This window comes from Rattus norvegicus, chromosome 9 (genome assembly GCF_036323735.1).
Source record: "Rattus norvegicus strain BN/NHsdMcwi chromosome 9, GRCr8, whole genome shotgun sequence".
Classification (NCBI taxonomy): Eukaryota; Metazoa; Chordata; class Mammalia; order Rodentia; family Muridae; genus Rattus; species Rattus norvegicus.
This window is the reverse complement of record NC_086027.1, coordinates 101,359,536-101,364,914: the sequence shown is the minus strand read 5'-3', so window position 1 is coordinate 101,364,914 and position 5,379 is coordinate 101,359,536.

The window sequence follows — 5,379 nt, the reverse complement described above, 5'->3', positions numbered from 1 at the left end:
AGAGGAAAGGAGCTGGAAGCAGACAAGAGAGGTACTAAGTGCCGTTGGCCACCAGGGTGAGGTCTCAGATTGTGTCTCTGGACAGGATCTGCCTGTTTGAAAAGAGGGTGTGGGGCTCTGAGCCAGCCAACAGTCAGCCCACTTTTCCTTCACACACCCTACATGCAAATTCAATGTGCCTCAGGGACCTTATTTGCTTAAGAGAGTCCAGTGGCAGCAGGCCAGTCTTCTTTAAGGGAAGTCCAGGGAGATGGTGGTTACAGGGCCAGCCACAGGTGTCCCATCAGGTGGCCCTGTGAGGGCTTTACCTTTTCTGGTAGTGTGAGCTTAGACACTCTTGGGCTCACGCAGTTAGAAACACAGACCAACAGTTGTGTTTTCCAGTGTCACATTTTATTGACAATTCGCAAGGTACAGCATTTCAGTGGCAGCAATCTGCCAAATATTCCCGCAGTCCTGGCAGTCCTGGCTGAGGCAAACACGGGTTATTTTATTCTAGTCTTAATTACTCTCACGATACACTACATATCACACAGTAAATCTCTCTCTCTCTGTATATGTCTACGTGCAGATTATGGAATGGCTGTAAAGGGTTAAAGATGCAAGGAGTTTGAGTTTCCAACAGGCCAGTTGGGAAACTCAGGCCACTAGTCTCTGATAACGGCCTAAGGGGACTGGAGAACTTGGAGAAGCTGTGGCCGTAAGTCAAGACCCTGGGTTGTAGGTTTGAGAATGAAGCGGCAAAGCTGAGTCCAGCTTGGTGCAGAGGCAAAGGGTAAGACTGGGTCCAGGCAACAGAGGTGGGAGAACAAGAGGCGGGCAGATGGCATCTACCACGATGATGGCTGCATTGACAGTGCACCCAGGCAACTAGAAGCCTCTGGGAGAGTCAGTTCTCTGCCTGTTAGTCAGTTCTTGATGCATGCGGGGCAGTGAGGAGACAGGTCAGTGGGGACTGTCACCAACCAACTGCTAGATGTGTACTTCTCTGTGGGGTTCACATGTAGGTAGGAGCTCCATACTTTCCTTGGCCTGATGGGCTTGATTTTCCTGATATATTAATATGCTCATATCCCCACAGTCCCAACCCACCATGATACATTACAATACCCTTTGAATTTCCGGATGGTCGTTTAGTAGTGTGTGCCATGAGGATGGCCTGGAACAGGCGGCATACCTTCCATCCTCAGTAGAGTACCAAGCTGCTTATGCTGGAAAAGGCTTGGGGGAGTCAGTGTGGAAAGCCACTGTCCTGTACAATATGGAGTAACTTAGGGCAAGGCACAGCCTGACCTCAACAGGCATGTGCACCTTCCCAGGGCCTCCTGTGAAAGGCTTGCTTAATGGAGAGCTGCCCCATCTCTTCTGCTCCTTGGTTTTGGCCATCAGTGAGCCACTCCCCTGTCTCCTTCCTTCCCCTCTCCTGCCTTCTAAGATACCTCTCAGGACCTCAGACTTAGGTCTCCAAACCCTCTCAGCAGCTTTAGGCCTTGGCACCTCCCGGGCAGCCTCCATTCTGCGTCTTGTAATATGAACAGCAGGTAAATCCCCGGTGGGCAACAGATGTTGGTGGGCAACAACAGGCCCTCGGTACTCCAGGGAGACCAGGCTACCCAGACCCAGAGATGGACTCTGGACAGATCAAGCCTCACAGAGAACAGGAGAGCACATGGGCAGAATAAAGGGAGGAGGGCCAGGAAGGTGGGGGCGAGGATGAGAGTGATCTTAGCAAGTCCTAGTAAGCTGGGAAGCACATGACCACACCTCCTTCACCACTGCAACCTCATTCTTTCTCTGGTTGGGCAACAGCAGAAGAGCATAGGAAAAAGCTGATTCCAAGGACTCTCCAATCCCAAATCTCTGCTCTTGTATTGCTTTTTCTTGTTTTTGTTTTTCAAGACAGGGTTTCTCCGTATAGCTCTAGCTATCCTGGAACTCACTGAACTCAGCCGGGTGAATATTGGAATTAAAGGTGTGCACTACCATACCCGGTTTTGTTTGTTTGAGACAGGATCTTGTTATGTAGCCTAGGGTGCCTCTTGAGTGCCAGGACCATAGGCATACACCATGGTACTGGCTAGTTTCTGTTTTTGGTAGCAGTCAGAACCTGCTGCTGGAAGTCTCTTCACACTACAGGAGTAGGACAGCAGGAAAGCCCTCAGGGACTGTGTGCAAAACAGCTGAAGGATACTCATCCCTGGGCTAAGGGTTTCTTTTCTTTTCTTTTTTTTTTTTAATTTAAAAGTTGTATTTATTCATGTAGGAATGTGTGTGCACATACACTCATGCATGCATACCAACACATACATGTGAAGAACAGCTGTAAGAGTCACACTTCTGCTTCCATGCGGGTTTCCAGGAATGGAACTCAGTTTATCAGGCTTGGCTGGTGGGGAGTGTCTTAACGCACTAAGCCAGAATCGTACCAGCTCCCCTGGGCTAGCCCTGGATGCTACACAATCCCACATGAGCTGATGCTTTTTCTTTCTTTCTTTTTTTTTTTCTTTTCTTTTTTTCGGAGCTGGGGACTGAACTCAGGGCCTTGCGCTTGCTAGGCAAGCGCTCTACCACTGAGCCAAATCCCCAACCCCGTGCTGATGCTTTTTCAAGCTGTACTTTTTTGCAGGGAAGAAACATCAGGACAGGTGTCTTGTTAGATCCCAGGTGCCAGGGAGACTCGAGCCCCTAGTCTTTGACATTAGCTTTATTTGGCTGTAACTTTTTCTATTGGCTTATGCTGCCTGAGTCCATTACAGGGCCTGGAGAGTTAGAAGCACTGGGTGCTCAGTTCCAAGCACCCACAGGATAGCTTGTAACCATCTATCATTCAGAGCTGGAGGATCCAGTGCACTCTTCTGGCCTCCAATGGCATAGCAGTAAGCTTACATGAAGAAAAACCACTCATACACATAAAACTAAAATAAATAAATAAAAGAAATCCATTCCAGAGCAAGAGAGTGCGCCCTGACTAACCCTGCTCAAAAGGTGAGGACTCCATGGGGGAAAGAGGTGGTTGGACTATCTAGGTAGTTTGGCCAGAGGGCCCTGGGCCCTGGTATATTTCCTTCCTAGCTGGGAGTGGGGCTGCATCCTAGCGAATTAAGTCCTAAGTCCCACACCTAACCCTGATGGCTTTCCTAAGTCTAGCTGCCTATACCTCTCCAGCCTTCTGGCCCCAGACTGTTTTGATGTCTCAGGCCACATCCCACAAAGGTCAGGAGCTCAGTGATTCCTTTCTCTGTCCATGAGTGTTATAACCTTCTGGGCCAGCCCCAGCCTAATTACACCTGCACACTTGGTCTGGCCCTTGCCTCGGGAACCCCTACTCCTTCTGTTCCTAAAACACCCTCTCCAGGCTTGGTGCCCAGGGGCAGGGAGAGGGCAACAGGGTAGAAGCCACAGATCATCTCCAACCTTCTGTTCAGCATCTCTGTACTCTGAATGCCCACACAAGTGAGTATGTAGTCATCACCTAGCAGGAAGCAAGGGCCCATTATAGGTCCTAAGAACATGTCCCTGGGGCCCTCCTCTGCCCCACTGTGGTGGAGATGGTAAAGTTGCAGTGGAGTTTGGAGCATTATGAAACACTGCTTTGTTCTACCCTAAGTCCCTCATCCCAGTTGGCAGAGCTGAACTGGATTGGGCTGGAAAGAGCTGGCAGGTGGATTTGGGATGACCAGGACAGGAGAAAAACAGAAGCAGGGAGCAGGTCCTATGGGCTTGGAACAGGAGGGTGGACACAGACTCTCACAGGAATGGGAGCTGAGACCTTCTACCCTTTGGTTAGAGAGTGATGCAGAAGAGGAACTGGGGGAGAAAAGAGGTCTTTTCTGAAGGGCCTAGTGAGGGGAGAACTTACCTGTGGGCCCCAGTCCTCCCAGCAGAGGCCTCCTGGTGTGCTGGGTTCTTGGGGGAACAACTTTGAAGGGACAAAGTACTCAGTCTTGCCACAGACAGAAGCAAACCTTGTTTTACTAGCCAGTTAAGCTTTCATTAGACATCAAGGGAAGTCAGCCTGAGGCAGAATGCTGGGGAAATAAAAGGGTTCACTTTTATACAGTGCACTGTTTGTATGCTGCTCTAACAAATTAGCAAACTCTGGCATTTTAAGACACATCCTAGTCCTGGAGATGTCAAGTCTGAATCTATCATTAGGCTAAGGTCAGGGTGTCACCAGGTCTCATTCCATCCCGGGGGGTGGGGATGGTCCTTTCCAGATTGAGGGGGAAAGGCTGATTTATGGATTCCCCTTCGTCTTCACAGTCATCCTTGCATCTAACAGTCCACCTTCCATTTACACCTCCCCAGTGTCTCAACGTCTTAAACCTAATCCAAACTGCAACCCCTTCTGCTGCATTGGGTGTCAGGGGTTAGGACCTGGATGCTCTGGGGGCTCAAGTTGCCTCCACTTTTATGGGCAGCACTGGGCAATGGGCCCTAAGTCTGAGTATACACATCTGATTATTTCTGCAGGAAAAAGTTTCTGAAGAATGGGGCTAAATGAAAGGAAGAACTTAGCATCGTGTCGGGCAGCTGCAGCTCCGGGATGCTGTGAGCTCCCTGGATCTCATCAACGGAATGGGCACTTACAACAATAAGGGAACCTCCACAACCCCTGAGATACTTAGTTCCCAGTCATGAGCATTCCAAACTGTAGTCAGCAGTGGTTTCATGATTATGAGGGCTTTATTATTTTGTGGCGCTAGTGATCAAAACCAAAGGTCTCCCACGTTCTGGGCAAGTATTCTACCACTGAGCTATAACCCCACCTAATGGATGGTTTTCATGCCCTTCACTGATTACTAAGAGCCCTGTGTTTGTTATGCACTATCTTGTCTGATGGAAATCCCCAGTTTTCTACTTTTTAAAAAATTTTTTATTATATATGAGTACACTGTAGCTGTCTTCAGACACACCAGAAGAGGGCATCAGATCTCATTACAGATGGTTGTGAGCCACCATGTGGTTGCTGGGAGTTGAACTCAGGACCTTTGGAAGAGCATTTAGTGCTCTTAACCATTGAGTCATCTCTCCAGCCCCTGACTTTTTTTAATTAAGAAAAAATTACACTTTTTGTGTGTGTGCATGCCAGAGGATCTGTAGAGGTCAGAGGACAACTCTTGGGAGCTGGTTCTCTCTTCTCACCACATGGATCTCGAAGATAAAACTTTGTCAGGATTGGTGGCCAGGGCCTTTACCTTTTAAGCTATCTGGATGGCCTGACTTTTTTATTGGACTGTAGGTACCCCATACATTAAATCACGACCTCTCACACATAGGGTAACTTCTACTTTACTGATTGTTTTTAATGTGACTTTTGTTCAGAGGGGCCCTTTTTTCTTAATGATGGCTCTTTTATCAGGTAGCTAATACGTCTCA